The sequence below is a fragment of the Solanum pennellii genome, chromosome 12 (genome assembly GCF_001406875.1).
Source record: "Solanum pennellii chromosome 12, SPENNV200".
Taxonomy (NCBI): Eukaryota; Viridiplantae; Streptophyta; class Magnoliopsida; order Solanales; family Solanaceae; genus Solanum; species Solanum pennellii.
Window position 1 is genome coordinate 11449011 of NC_028648.1, and position 17271 is coordinate 11466281.

The window sequence follows — 17271 nt, forward strand, 5'->3', positions numbered from 1 at the left end:
CACCTTGAAACTCTAGTTTGCATGTTCTGATTCCTTTCACTTCAATTGATGCATTGTTTCCTACATAAAGCCATCTTCCCTGAAGGCAGTCTATACAAGAAATGATCCTTTGTCTCTAGCTATGTGGTTTGTGGCTCCTGAGTCAACAGTCCACAAAGTATTAGCATTTTTTTATTAATATAGTACTAGAGGCATAAGCAAAATGAGGAATTTTAGTGCATGATATTACCTTATTTAGCTGAGAAATTCCGCGCAAAATGGCCCATCTTGTGACAAGAATAACGCTCCACATTGGCCATAACATTCTTTTTAGCACCACATTTTCCTCTCTTCTTAAATTTAGATTATCGTTCTGATTTAATTATCAGACCCATTTTTCTTCCATTCTTTCTTGTCCTTTTTTTTTTTTTGCTTCGGATTAGAAGTCCCAACAGATTCAGCTAGAAAAGTTTGATCAGTTGCTTTTGAAGCGTCACGATGCTCATCTTCAAGAACAAGATGGTTCTCAATGTCTTCAAAAGACTTGATTCTTTCATTGTGTGTCATATGAATTTTCATATATTCCCAACTACCAGGAAGAGATCTTATAACAGTTTGCACTTGTTGTTCATTAGAAAGATTATAACCAGGTGATTTTAGTTCTCGTATCACATTTGACATCTGTCTTAAATGTTGCCTTATCGATGAATTAGGGAGCAGTCTATATGTGTCAAATTTACTGGTCAACCTCCTAAGTTTTGTAGAAGAAGTGTCACCAAACTTATCTTTCAGTGCTTTCCACATGGCTTGGGCTGCTGGATAAGATTTTAACTCACACATAAGATCATCAGCCGTACTACTCAGCAATGTTATGCAAGCAATACTATTTTTCTTCTCCGGACTTGAAAATTCTCAACATTTCTCTCATATTGTTGGGTGTCTTCACGCGCTGTCTCGACCATCACATGGTTTAGGGTCTCCAAAACCTCTTGCTCTTCAAGAATATATTGAATCTTACGATGTCAAATGTCATAATTATCACCATTTAATTTTTCACCCTTATTTAATTCAACAATGAAAGTCTTTGAAGTCATTTCATAAGTTTATCTACGCACATAGAAGACATAGCACAAAACACATTTTTTTTATTTGCCGCAAAATTGCATCCAAATTAATATCGTTTAGCTAGAATCCCATGTTCAAAATTCTAAGTTTGTCTTACTTTCATCACATGTAATTTTAAGCACACCAATATTATTTTTTAAATCAACTGTTTTATGATAGTTCTAAATAAGAAAAATTGTCTATCAATAAGAACTCCCACTCAATAAATAAGTAATCCATGATTATGGTTTATGTCATTTGTGTGAGACATGTATATTGAACAATTTATGTATACATGTCCCACACAAATTGCATAAACCATAATCATGGATTACTTATTTATTTTGAAAATTTTTCCAGGAAAACATTTAGAACGAAAAAAAAAATTCCCAATTATGTCTTCAAGCAGTGAACTTTCAGCACTCATGTCTCATTTATTCTACGTCAAAAAATTACAAATAATATATCGTTGGAAAGGTTTTGAAAGTATCTTTCCAGTGATATATGTCTTGCCCACATCAGAAAACAGAAAGGGGGAGAATATGAGCTTGAAAGTTGACCAGTCTTGCTGAAAATTCCTGCATGTTTTTTTTCTTCTTTGGAAGCCAACTTTCAATACCCATATCTCCTTCATCCTATATCAGAATTTTACAGATAATATATCGATGGAAAGCTGTCGAAAATATCTTTTCATTAACATATGGATTTTTCCAGATTTTTAGTCCACTCTAGTAGATAACTTTACCGAAATTCAGTACGTCTATATAAAAATGAAAAACTTTTTCGAAAAGTACTAAAATCGAAATATCTCTAAGTTTTTATGATGCAATGGTGAAAAGATAATCACATATAACAAAAGTTGCTCCGATTGAAACAAAGATTTGAACCCGGAGATTTATGCGGAATTATACATACCTTCTTGTTGTAGGATCAAGTGCTATCACCACCAATTGCCTAAACGATTTCTTACAAGATTACTATGGAGTCTTGTATTATTTTTCACAACAACTACACTCTTTATCTAATGAACTCTTTTCTTGTGTTATTTTGTGTTGTTTGTGGATGATCCCAAGTCCTCCCTTTTGTAGGACAAGGTTAAGACTTGTAACTCTTATTCATTCAATAGTTACATCAGTCCTTATCCTATAACTCCCACTCCATTCAAGAACACATAAATCTTCTTCTTTTACTATAGGGAGTTATTTAGTGGAGTTGTAACTTACTTCATCAATGGAGCAAGTTACTAATCAACCCATCAATGGGTGTATATATTTCCAACATATAGTTTTGAGGCCCTTAAAATGATTTTTAAGTCGCTCTTTGGAATTAAAATGTAATTTAGTATGAATATATTCCTTTATATGAAAATGTCTGAATCATTAAAATTTGTACCTCCATTGAGTACGAACAAATGAATCCTTAGAAATAGGTATTGATTAATCCAATGAGGTACAAATGATACATAACAAATGCTTCAAAAGTAAAGAGTTCCAATAACCATGTAGAAGCAAATGTTTTTACACTAAACAGTAAGCACATAGGTGCCAGAAAGATAGTCATTGTTACTAGTACTTTTAGGAAGTTGTAACATTCTCCGAAACATGAAGTGTTAGCTAGTTACTGTGTTATCGAATCTTCATCAACAACATATTCTAGAAGTTCTTGTTCAAGCATAGGGTTAGCACGTCTCATCACCTTCCATCCCTTGGAGCATGATATGGTTATGAAGTTCCTCACTACCATACAAATACAAACAACTATAAGTCATGGTTGTCACATTCGCTAAGAACCCCCTAGATGTAACTGGCGTCATCTTTCTCTTTGAGGACTAAGACTAGCCTCTTAGCATTCCTCATTACATTTCATAGGTTAAATTAGCGGAAAATTTAGAACTTCTTTTATGATACTTCTACATTGAGGTTTACATAGACGTCTACATAAACATAATATTTATATCGAGTATACTAGACCCTTTGTGTAGAAAGCAATACATAGGCTTCTACTTTTATTTCACATACGTAATATAAACCATATAGATTTATAAGAAGTCTAGAAATAGGTCTCATATTAAGCCATCTAACTCGAATAAAACATCTTAGGTTCAACCTGTACTTCATTACAATAAAGACCTTATATAGGCATATACAAAGTCAACAAAGAAAGAGAATGGACTAAATTGTCTTTTAGACTAAACAACATCAAATAACAAGATAGTGGCATCGTCCTCGGAAAATGAGGACCTACCGAACACTTTGGAAATATTCAAGCAGTCTTCAAAGGCCTTTTATAAGCTCAACGGCCGGATCCTATAATTTGTAGTAAACATAATAATGGGGTTAGTACACACTTATACTAAGTATGAGTATATGCACATAAAACATTTGAAATCATGTTAAAGAGGACATTTCTTCAAAACCGTGCTAAAGTACTTTGAAAAGCCTTATGCACAATCACGAACCCATATAGACCAACAATTACATAATCTATAAGTCAAACCTATGTACAACACAAGACCAACATTAACAAGTATAGTCAAGTAAACATGCATATCCACATAGTTGAGTACATAATCAAAACAACTCCAACATCAATGTCATAACATCAACAAGCATGTATAAGTGTTCATAACATCATAACATAAGCAAGACCCTTACCCATAACCCATCATTTAGCCTACAAGTGCAATGACCAAGTAAAACCCCATAACCTTACTCACTCAAGTAAACCAAACAAAAGATCATAAGCAATGTCCAACTCAATATAACATATCATCAATAGTAGTCATCATCACATTTAGCAATATAGACCAATAGCATGTTCATGTATGAAACTAAAAACAATAGGATCATTAACATGTAAAGTCATCATATTCATAGCATATACATTATAAGAACACAAGAACAACCTCCTAAGGATTCCCTCAAGGCAAACTAATGCAAGGCATAGGTGGATTCCCATACCCCTACCTAGGCTAAGTCAAACCTCTCACGTCACCCTAGTTAGTGTATAGTCCATTACTTCATTTTACTTTCGAGAACACTTGCCTTAAACGATATAGACCACAAGAACTAAGTGTGGAATCCAGTGTTGTAACCTTACACCGATGGAAGGTGGTCTACCAGCCAAAGTAGAACCAAACATGAACATAGCATCTAGGTGGATCCATTAGCTAGTATTCCTATGGTGGCAACATAGTCTATGGAGCTTGGGGGCTGTCATGGAAACATCACTTTATGCCCTTTTTGGACTATGAGGCTATCCACCCCGTGAGGACTGGTGAACCCTACCTTCCCTCCTTGGGAAGGTGTCACCCCTCATCTACAAGATCACTCGGTGCTAAGATAGAGTCCCTTTTGAAATGTCTTTATTTATCAGTCATAAGATTATTTTAGGTCATAGGGTCTAATCCCTTGTATAGTCATTGTCATTAGCTCATTAGGAATTGCATTAGAATATCCTTACATGGTTACCCTCATAGGTGAGATTAGCATAACATCCTCATCATGTCATAATAAGGCACATAGGTACTTTATAACCAACCTTATATCATTTTATCTTAAAACTTAATCTCACAATCACATAGTCAAGACATTTTAATTCAACATCATACCAACACCTTAGGCTAATCACAAGTCATGCTTCAATTGAACTACATCATCAATCACAAGCCATCATAATTGAAGTAAAGGTTAGGATCATAAATACTTACTCAATCTCCTTCAATATCCATCATCATGATTCTACCATCAACCAACCAATTACTTGCAACAATAGGTGTAGTATAATTAGTAATTAACACAATAACTAGGTCAATTGCATCATCACTATTTAATTAACATCAATTTATGACCTAGGGTTAGGGGAAATAGGGTTCATCATGAATCATCAAGAATTTGATCCAAATTCAAAAATACCTTGACCTAGTCAATCCATATTTGAATTAGAATAGATAAAACAAGTCTAATGATCAATTCATACTTCAATTCCCATCAATTTACAATCAAGATCCAAGATTTGAGGAAATTGGGGAAATAAACATGATCAACATGAAATTGCATCAATTAACATCAATTAATCAACAATATATACTAAATTAGTCATAGGAAATCACAATTTATCATTAATTTGAAGTTTAGGAGAAAACCCATTAGATTTGGAAAACCCCATGGAATTGGTAATTTAGAAATCAACTTTGAAAGGACCTCTTGGGGAAAGGAATGCCAAGAGTGAAGAACCCATACCTTAATAAAGATAAATCCACGAAATTGAAGTGAAATCCTACAGAAATTGACCTTCTTCTTCAAGCTTTCTTCCTTCTTCAATGGAGGAATTGGGGAGAGAGAAAGTAGAAAGAGATGAGAGTTTTTGTGTTTTGTTTTGGGAATTGAGTTTGGATGAGTGAAAAATGACTTTAAAATGACCCTTAGGCTATATATAATCACCCCCTAAATTACCCAAAACACCCTCACTTAATTTGGTCTTTTTGTGAAGTCAAAATGTCAAAAATATGATTTTACCGAATCTGAGAAGTGGCTTCGCGTTGCGAGGACAACACACATTTTTATTTTTGAAAAATGATAGAGTTATTTGGTGCCGTGTGGATTTCGTATCGCATAGCAGCCAACTGATTTTTGACTGACGCAGGCTGCTTTGGAAGCCTACCCACCCATATTGGTGTCCTCCTCAAGGACCCTTTGGGTGGTCCTTGGGGCATTGTTATTGGATATTTAGACCCTATATACTATACTCTATCTATAAAAAGTCTTTTTAGAAGTTTTAGACTTCATTTGACACACCAAAAACTTCACCAAACTTAGCGACGTCAACTAGTTCATTTAAGCTAGTTTCCGAACGTCATGGACGTTCCTTGACGTCTTGGATCTAAAACTTCTTGGATGAATTATAAACATTATTTTAGGTCTTATAACAATATATAAACCCCTAAACACTTATGTTAGTATCTATATTAGGTCTTGACTTTTTGGAGTGTTAGAATGGTGCATCACAGTTCCTTCCCAACTGAAGCACATCTATCACATTTTCAGGGCTCAACCAACTCTGCTCGAAAAGGCGTATGCAGACTCTATTAAGTGATGGTACTAAGTAAGAATGTGATAAGACTACAGATGAAGAACAAACTTCTTCATTTCTCTTTCTTCATAACTGTAGTACGACAAACAGGTGATATAAATCAGTGATTGAGCAACCAAAGTAATAAGGAAAGATAATCTCAGGATATATTCTCTTTACTCTTTTTGATTTTGCAATATTTTATATTGTCCATATCTTGGTTGTATCCCTTATTTCATGTAATATTTGATTCTTTTTATTTAGTTTCCTTTGTATTGTAGCAATCTCTGCTCCTACTTATGTATTAAAAGATGGTTAATGGAACATAAAAAAATACAACTTTCTGCAAAATACTTCTATCTTTATGGTATCATAGCAGCTCACGCTCTAATGGTTTGCGATCTTGTTCCTTTTTTCCCACCATGCCTAACAACTTGACAATAATACTTCGTCTTTTCAAGCTCCAGCCAATCCTACCACCAGTAACCAAAACTCAGGATTCTCCCCTCTCAAATAATCATGAATCATTAAATCAACGAAGTCAACTTTTTTCCATCAATCAGCCTACCCAAGTGCCTAAACGGCTTGCTGGCAGCACCCACTATGTCACTTGGAAGGCATAATTTGATGCTAGCGCTCTTTGCCTTGGCTATGATCTGACTTTCTACATTGATGGTGCCTTTCTTGTCCATCTCCAACTGATCCAAACTATCAACCATGGAGGCGACACCTTCTTCGTCATTCTCTTATGACGTCTGTTGATCCTACCATAGCCCCTCTGATTGCCTCTGCATCTTCTGTTCATATAGCTTGGTTAGCGCAAAAATGCCAAAAAATTTCAAACTCGTATTTACGTTCTTCGTGATTCACTGAAACGCCTTATGAAGGGAACCAAGTCCATTTCTCAATATCTCAATGAGATTCGAGCCATATCAGAAGAACTTGCCATTCCTGGATCTCCCATTACACTAATGAACTTGTCATCAAAGTGATTAGCAGCCTTGGACCAAAATATGATGCCATTAGCTCTACGATTTATGCTCGTGAAAATCCCATCACTTATGAAGAGCTTATGAAAAACTCAGCAGTCATGAATTGTTCTTTCTTCACACACCCAAGCCTGAGATGCCCCCTCTTACTGGTCCTCTTACTGCCCAGTTTAATCAGCAGTCAACACAAGTTGATCTACAACACCAGAACAACAATCTAACCAACCAATCTGGTGGTAACTATTTAGTCCATCAAACAACCCCAATTCGGGAAGAAACAATAATCAGCAATTCCAATAATAATAATTGGCTCTCTCGGAACTCCAACAATAGATCTTGAGTTTAGTGCCAACTGTGTGACAAATATGGACATATTGCTCATGTTTTCCGCTCTCGAAGTCACAATATGAATGAACCACAAGCCAATTTGTCATCGACTACTAGATCAACTAATCCAAATTAGGTCATGGATACTGGTGCATCACATCACATTACCTCAAATACTCAGAATCTGAACGCTTACTTTGAGTACAGATGGAAGGATAATGTTATAGTTGGTGATGGTAACAATATTAAAATAAACCACACATGCCATACTACTTTGCCCACTTCCTCTCATAATTTTGTTCTAAAAGAAGTTTTATGCGCTCCAGCTATTCATCGTAATCTTATTTTTGTTCCTCTATTTTGTGAGCAAACTGTCGTGTACCTCATCAACCATATGCCCAAACCTATACTTCAAGGAAAGTCTCCATTTGAAGCCATTTTCATGTCAACCCCGATTATTCCTCTCTTCGTACCTTTGGTTGCTTATGTTATCCATTGTTAAAACCCTATAATAACCATAAAATGAAACCAAAATATCGCCTTTGTATCTTTCTTGGTTACTCTGTCACCCACCATTGTTACCAATGCCTTGATCTATCTACTTCTAAAATATTTCTCTCTCGTCAGTTTATATTTGAGGAGACGAGTTTTTCTTTTGATCTATTCCTCATGGGCTACCTCAGGTTACACCATAAGGAATACATTCATGGCTTGATAACTCAACCACCAACCAACCATGTCATCATGAAACCATATCTCCTCCCGTGTCTCTAACAGATGTTCCATTAGTGCCTATGTCAGCACGTGTTTTACCGACAGAGTACACGCCACCATCATCTTATTCATCCCCATTTCAAACACATTCGCATTCCACATCTCCTTCTGGTACCCAGAATGAAGAGAGTAGTCTGTTATCCTCTGCGACTATTCCTGCCTTGAGTGAAGATGTTTCTGCCTCTCCTTTGCAACAAGTAAGTTTTTCTCCCCTTCAACCACCTATAACATGTTGATACTCGCTCTCATCATAATATTTTAAGCCTAAAAGGCCTACATACTACTCTTCTTTGGTTCTTTCTACTGACACAACAAGGTTTCCTGAACTTACAAACAGGCAGTTCAACATGATCCTTGGCGTGATGCTATATGTGAGGAGATTGCCGCTCTTGTTAAAAACAATACCTGGAGTTTAGTTCTTAAATCTCAAGCACAGAATGTAATTGGATGCAAGTGGGTTTTTCGAATTAAACACAAATAATATGGCTCAATACACAAATACGAAGGAAGATTGGTAGCCAAGGGTTTTCATCAACGACCAGTGTTGACTTTACGTCTACTTTCAGCCTAGTAGTCAAGCCAACTACAATTTTTCTCCAACTGACATTTATTGTATACTTTAACTGGCCTCTCTATCAGCTCGATGTAAATAATGTTTTCCTTGAAGGAACTCTAGCTGAAGAAGTTAAATGGATAAACTGCCTGGGTTCACTCATAATCCTAATCATGTGTGTAAACTTCACAAAGCAATTATTGGACTCCGTCAAGATACTCGTGCATGGTGTACAGAGTTCAAGAACTTTATCACTTCTATTGGTTTTGTATGCTCACAATCAGATCCTTCTCTATTCATTCGCTGTGGCACAGACTCTGTTGTATTTCTTCTCCTATATGTGGATGATATCATACTCATAGGATCTTCAAAGTCCAAGATTTATCATATTAATGGTGCATTGTCTTGTCCATTTTCTCTTAAAGACTTATCTCTCTTGACATATTTTCTTGGTGTTGAAGTTTGTCGCCAATCCACCAGTTTGTATATCTCTCAAAAGGAGTATATTATTGATCTTCTGATTCCTCGGCCATTTTGAAACTAGATGATGGATCTCCACCTACTGATTGCAAAATCTATAGGCAGCTCATTGGCTCTCTTCAATATTTATCGATCACAAGGATAGACATTGCCTTTACTGTCAATCTTTTATCTCAATCATGCACAAACCCTCCTATCAATATTTGCAAGCTGCAAAAAGGATACTGCGGTATCTAAAAGGTACCAATCACCTCTGTTTACTCATTTGACCAGTTGCACCTTTAAACCTAATCACTTTTTTCAGATTCTGATTGGGGTGGGAATCCTGATGGCCAATGCTCTATTGGTGTATATGTTGTCTTACTCGGCGGTTCTCCTATGAGTAGGTCGTCTAAGAAGCAACGAACAGTAGCTCACTCCTCCACTGAAGTTGTGTACAGAGCCATTTCCAATACTACAGTTGAAACAATTTGGATTGTCAATCTTCTCACATAGCTCCGCTTCTCCATACCATACACTTTTGGTGTGATAAACTTGGTGCCACTTTCGTCTACTAAAATCAGCTTCCCACACATGTATGAAGCGTCTTGACTTGGATTATCACTTTGTTTGGGGTTGGTTCAAGATAAGTCTCGTACTGTTCGTTGTGTTTCTGCCAGTTTTCTGTCTCACTGATCCAAGATAGGTGTTGTTGAACCACCACCTATCTTGCGGGGGCATAATAAGGAAGAAAATCTCAGGATATATTTTCTTTACTCTTTCTGATTTTTACAATCTTTTAGATCTTCCATATCTTGTTTGTATCCTTTATTCATGTAATCTTTGATTCTTTTCATTTAGTTTCCTTTGTATTGTAGCAATATCTGCTCCTCCTTATGTATTTAACGATGGTTAATGTAATATACAAAAATACAGCTTTGTGCAAAATTCTTCTATCTTCACAAAGGATGTTTAACTTAGACTTAAAATTTGCTAACCCCGATATCATAACATGATACATTGCACCCCTTTAAGATATGAGAACTTCTACTAACATATGAAGCTATATATGTACTCTTACAATGGGTTGTCAAGCAGTGTAAGTGTGTAACTATTCGCATTACTCCCTTGTGTTACAGATTGTATCAAGAAGGCCATTGAAAGCTAACTCACCACCTTTACTAAGCGTTGGGAAAGCATATCATGGTCTTCTTGACATGTAATGTAATCTAGTACAATTTAAATGAAACATTAGACCTAAATAGATATATAAGGAAACACAAGACAAAACATTTGGCATGCTAGGCTGCGTAGAGGAAACGAATGAATATGAATACAACATCATGGGTAACCCTAAGAATCTTTATGCATATGATACCATTTTTTACTTTGGATTTTTGTAGAAGATTATCCAGTATCAGCGAGGCAATCCTCTATGGACAACACAATGGAAAAAGTGTGATATAGCAACTTTCTATGGTTCGTACAAGCAGGTTTGCAAGTATTGTAAATGAAGACAAAAATAGAAGTGATGGAATGTAGGCGTCCACTATCAGTCAACAAACCAGGTCACTTGACACAACAAGAACAGTGCAGAAGAGTAAACAATATGAAGAACACAACGCAAGCAATTTACGTGGATACCTCCTTGCTCAAGGAAGTAAAACCACAACCTGTTGCACATGATTTTCAAATGTTTTCACTAATCTTCACAAGCAAAATTGAAACCCGATTACAATAATGTGCGAAGAAGTTATTAATCTCACGACCAAGCAATAACCCTATTGCTTGAAGAGCCTAATCAGATACAACACTGCCCACTAAGCTATCACCTCTAGATAACTTAGACTTTTTCTGAGAGATACAACACTGCCTACTAAACCACCTAACTCTAGATGATTTAGAATTTGACTAAGCAGATACAACACCGCCCACTGAACCACCACGCTCCGGATGACTTAGACTTTGCTAAGGGGATACCACACCGTCACTAAACCACCTAATTCTAGATGACTTAGAATTTGACTAAGCAACAAAACAATGTTGCCCACTAAATCATTAAACCCTAACTGATTTAGACTTTTACAAAAAAAAAAAACAAATATCTAAATCCTTTGTAGATTAGAAACATATTTACAATGTAAGCATGGAAGCTATTGTTAACATCCAATTTTGACCCTCGCCGACCAGAATTAATTTTTGAATTTCTCAAGCTTTAGGCGGTTCGAAATGATTAGTAAAATTTTAAATATTTTGGATAAGTCATTTTAAACATTTCTCGTTATTTTATTGAAGTGATACTCTTGTTTTTATAAAAGTTCGAATATAACTAGTATTTTACAAATATTTCGAAAATCGTCCCAAAATCATTTCAATTTTTCTATAGGGTATTTTCAAAATTTGGTCAGGAACGGTTTTATAGTCGTAAGTTATTTCGCCAGGCGGAATCAATTAACTTATACCGTCAAGCTTAAAAAACTCGCTAATTTAAATTTTGTCAATCCGTCTTTTAACCAAGTGCTTTAAATACTTAAATGGTCCACTATTGAAGGATTTCTCCAATTAGTTCCCAGTCAGCCCAAAATTAACAATATCGGCCCGCTATTTTCATTTTTTCAGCCCACAATTCAACATCCCCAATTTTGATTCCTTAACCGACCTGTCAGTAGACCCATTTCGCCTCTTTCTTTCTATTCTTTTTATGCAAGTCGATCCAGGAGCGCGTAGCATCACTCTTTCTCTTCTTCCTCTTTAACGAACCCAGAAATACCAAAGCGAAGCGGTAATTACATGCGCTTCATCTCCTTCACATCGTGAGCGCAAAATCTCCAATGGCGCGTGTCCTAACGACTATTTCTATAGGTCCTTTTATGACCTCTGCAAAAGCAGCAGTCCAACAGACGTGTTTTTGTCCTTGAAGATAAGAGATCACGCCACGTCAAGTGGCGAGGACGGTAAAGTTAATCTGTTTCGTCCATTGCTCTTTCCCTTTCAAGGACAAATTCGATTTTGGCAGAAGGGGTGTCCCCTTATTTTGGGGAAAGGAATTTTTAATTTTTGGAGGGATGGGCTTCGAATCCGTTTTGGCTCACCTTTTCTCCCTCTTTACCAACCCTAAATTTCACCTATTTATGTCACGACCAGAGTTTAGACCCTAGACGAGACCGGCGTCGTTGACCTCTTAGAGGTAGCAGACAAGCCTACTTACGTCATTCTTACTTCGTCTAGGTTAGTTTTAGCAGAAAATTTGAAACTTTTTGTTTCTTAACTTTCTTACAAAACATTCTACTACATACGTATTTGTTCACCATCAACCATCTAACATTAAGATCATCAAATTAAAGAAACAATGTATTATAGCGATAAAGATGTACTTGCCAAAATGGCACCAATACAGAGTCTGAACAAAAACAGGAAAGAAACGCTAGTAGAACGTACTCCACTAGCTCAATCCTACAACTAAGCTAGAATGTAAATGGGCAAGAATCCTCAAAAGCATGAGGACCTACCAAGTCTGGATGAATGCTCGACTTTCGAATAACTGCAGCGTTGATTCTGTAGCTCTAGCGTCCACATGTGCCTGCACCTAAATGTTTAGAGTTGTATAGGGTTAGTACACACTTGTACTAAGTATGGGTATATGCAAGCACACACCAAGGACATGCATGATTAAGAACAACTCTTTCCTAACAACATGATTATAGAAAGTCAAGTCAGTGGACTTGCCAAATTGGGATTTGTAAAGTTAGTGAGATTTCCAAATTTGGATTAACAAAGTCATGCCATGAGCGTAACATGCATCATCATACTTATCCTATTGCACACAACACATAGCACATAACATATTGCATATAACACATAACATTTTTTTCATATCATTCGTTCAAATGCAATGAGACCTTGGAATCATGGACTTGACATCAAGACTTCCCAAAATTGATGGCTCAACATATGGGACCTCGACTAGGGAGCCTTCTTTAGCAAACACAGATTCTGCTTCATTCATTCGTACGTACTTCTTTTTATTTCATTCATAGTCTAGTGTAAACACCAGCTATACCTAGGATGTAGATTAAGACTTTCATCGGGTTCGCTGTGCAATGATCAAGAATGACCTAGTGTCATTACTTATGTCTAGCTCACCTCTTGATTATCCTATCCTAACACTTTTGGTATCATTCATTTCATTATGTGCATCTTTTGAGGGTGGCCTCATTCATTCATGGGGAACTTTAACTTTAACCGACATAGATCATGTGAGCATAATGAAATCCAGTGTCATGAAACCCCACACCGAAAAGAGGTGGAATTACTGGCCAAATCGACCCAAAATATGCTAGCGTACATGGAATTGAACCCCGCCAGATCCCTATATTGGCAGTATAGGTTCAAAGACTAGGAGATATAAGGAGACCCATACCCGGCATTGACGGACAGTCTCATCTCATGAGAGTTACGTGAACCTCTGCCCTTCCCGAAAGAAGGCATCACCGCTCATAGCTAGTCTATCGGTGCTTAGTATAAAGTTCCATTACATTCAACTCATACGTCATGGAAGCTGGTTTCTAGTATGAGGACATAATAGCTTAATAGATGACTTCTGATCTCATCATTAATATTAAGTGTGTTAATCTCAATACTTTCATTTGAGTGTTCATAGAGACTAGTCTCTTCATTAACTTTACACTCTCATAGGTGAGTACGGTTTGGTAACATTTACTTAGGCTCATTTGAGATTGCTCTCATCTTTTACATTAGCCTCATATCATGTTGTCACCACATTCATTAACATTAGAACATTTGCTCTTCATAATTACTCACCCCATTTTACATGAATGTTCATTTCATCATACGCCAATGCACTTGGCCATTTAGTGTGTTTCACACTCTTACTTAACCCTTTTAGGGTTACATCATTTCATCACATACATCTTAGGTTCACTTACTTTTAAACGTATTCTAGAGTTATGAGTCTATATATACAAGCCATGGGGCTTCATTCATTGGTTTTCTAAGTGATTCATATTTACCCAAGATTATGTGTTGCAATACTTACGTATGCCAAGATATTGATTTCGATCTTTAGAGGCAGCATTCATTAAATATTTACCTACGTATGACTTATGTGTCAATACGGAATCGGGCAAGGACCCGATTTCGAATCCCTTGGACAACACTTAATCTTATTTTAAACTTGATAATCACATTTTTCAGATTTGGGGGACCCTAGTTCGATCCCCATCAACCCCATAATATTTCCTTTCTTTTTCTCCTCTCCTTTTTCGTTTAAGTCAAGGAGATTGTGGGTTCAATCCCCCACAAGCTCATTATTTTTTCTTTTAATTTATATCTTAACTTTCTCACCTATCCAAGAGGTTGTCGGTTCAATCCCCACTCTCCACATATATTTTCTCCTTTATTTTTCTCCTAACTCTCTCATCCATTCAACAGGTTGTGGGTTCAATCCCCACTCACTACATCTATTTTTCCTTGCATATTTCTCACGAAATTTGTATGAAATTTTCAGTTAGTGATGTCATGGGTTCAATCCCCAATGACCTCACATTTGAAAAAAATTTAAACGAACCTCATTTTTTAAAAAGTTGGCCGAGACTACAATTTCCAGCAGGCTGGAAATTTAGTCTCTTCCAATCCATTTTTTACTTAATCTTTTGTTGTTTTTTTTCTGTAGCTTTCATTTTATGATGTGTTGGTTTCAATTCTTAGTGATCTCACTTATTTTACATTCATATTTCATTGCATTTTGTACCATTTTGTTTGGCCGAACCCAACCTACCAAATGCTGGAAATTTGCTCACTATTTTCAGCTTCTTTTTATCATCATTCATAAGTTAATTCTTAAGGCATTTCGTGGATCATTTTGTGCATCTTTAAGTGTAATATTTTTATGATTATATTCAGCCAAGAATTACCATTTCATCCAGCAGCATTACACCACCTTTACACCTCATGATTTACACAAACATTTGAACATAAAATTCAACCATAAAAACATATCATTTTCCCATACTTTTGGTTGACATAACTTAACCTGCTTACAATTCCAAACACATAATAAAGAACACATTATCACGAAAATCAAACTTCATACTTAAACTACTAGCAAACATGCCAACAACATGATCACTAACAAATTCCACAATAAGGTCAATGGGATACTAGGGACAAGGAGTTCGACAAGAACGGGAACAACCCTAGTTTTCGAGTAGATTCATCTGAGCCTTAAGGGTCTCTTGGGAAAGGTACAAAGAGTAAGAAAAGCCATACCTTTTATGATGTTCAAACCTCGACTTTCTGCCCAAAATATTTTCTGAAAATCACGTCCAAATCCCCTCAAAGTCAATACCAACTTGACGGACAAACTTCTTTTTTCCTACGTGATTGATTTTGTTTGTTTTCTTATATTTTCGTTGTGAGTTCTTCAAGTGTGAAGAACTTTGGTTTACCTACTGTTTTTTGAAGTTATTTGGCAAAGAGAATCGTGATTGAGAGGTATAGAGACTTGAGAGAGAGAGATGAGCGTGGGAGAGAAGAGTTTTCTTAGGATTAGGAGTCTAGTTTAGGATTTAGTCAAATAAGGTTTTTATTTAATTATTAAAAATCTGATTTACTTTTATTTTCAATCAGCTAATAAATAATAAATATAAATTAATTACATTAATTTTACCAACTTAAATTAAAAACAATTTAATTCATTGCTTTCACCTAGGTTTGAACCCCGATGGAGCAAGACTTCACTTCAAGAGCCCAATTTCGGCCCTCTCTCCAAAAATGCCCCTTCACCTTATTAATTAAATAATTAATTATATTAAGGGTAATCACAATACTACCCTTATCCTGGAAAATGACCATTTTACCCCTAGACCCTCCAAACCTAAGATTTTCCCTTTTTAAATCTGGTAAAGACTCCTTCAAGTAAATCTTCGTATTCGAGAGCCCTACATGGTTGGACCCAACCTTTCCTAGCTCACCTAACTCCCCAAGTTAGTTGGCTTGTATGTAGCAAGGGTTTCGAGGTCTGGTTCTACGCGCATCAATCCGTGTGAACCCGGTCTAATCGTTGACATTCTAGACATATTAAGCATTACTTAGCATATCCATTTTTAGGGTTGTTACATTATCCCCCCCCCCCTTAGGAACATTCGCCCCCGAATGACACTACTCTTTACTAACAATAAATAAGTCATCTATAGAATGTATGCATACATAGGTAATTCAATACTCCTCATTGGTGAATATATGATTCACAAATTAACATGATGGTGCACATCTTTGAAAACTACTAGTAGCTTTACATTAATAGACTAAGGAACTCTTTCCTAAACTAGTCTCATCGAAGCATACAACATAAGTAAACATGTAATTCATACAAATCTGCAACCAACATGATGACTCAAACATATTAACTTCATACTAGTGCATAAACACCATGCACAGTCAAATACATGAAACACTAGTTAAGGCTACGCACCCGAGACTTCACCAGAGGTGCCTTCCCCTACACCCCTAGACTTGAGTGCGAAGAATTGTTGCATCCTTGAAGCCCCTTCACTTGGACCATTAGGTTGAACGCTCTTCTTCTCTTGTTCTTGACTTCTCCTATTCGGACAATCCTTCACCATGTGAGCCAGTTTGCTACAAATCTAACAAGCATTAGAGCCCCTCATACACTCTCCTCCATGAAGTTTGACACACTTCCTACTCTTAACTCTGGGCTTGGATTCCCTATCATAGCGATCCTTGGACGAACTTGACTCCCCTTGGTGGGAGAGTCCCTTCTTAAACCTGGGGTTATCCTTGATTTCAGTACTACTCTTCCTTGAAAAATTCTTCTCAGCTTGTCTTGACCTATTGCCTGCCCTAGTATGCTTCCTATTCCTGTTTTTCCTCCACTTGTTGGACATGGACCATAAGCCTGGAAAGGCCCATGATGTCATGCAACATCGCTGCCCTACACTCCTCCTTGAGATTCTCAGCAATATTAGATTCAGTGTA

At 36.5% G+C, this 17271-nt stretch overlaps 1 pseudogene; it reads right to left on the reverse strand.

The window, feature by feature from the left end:
- Positions 1–357: 357 nt before the first annotated feature.
- The window catches only part of LOC107006095, a 42971-nt pseudogene continuing 26057 nt past the window's right edge, over positions 358–17271 (reverse strand).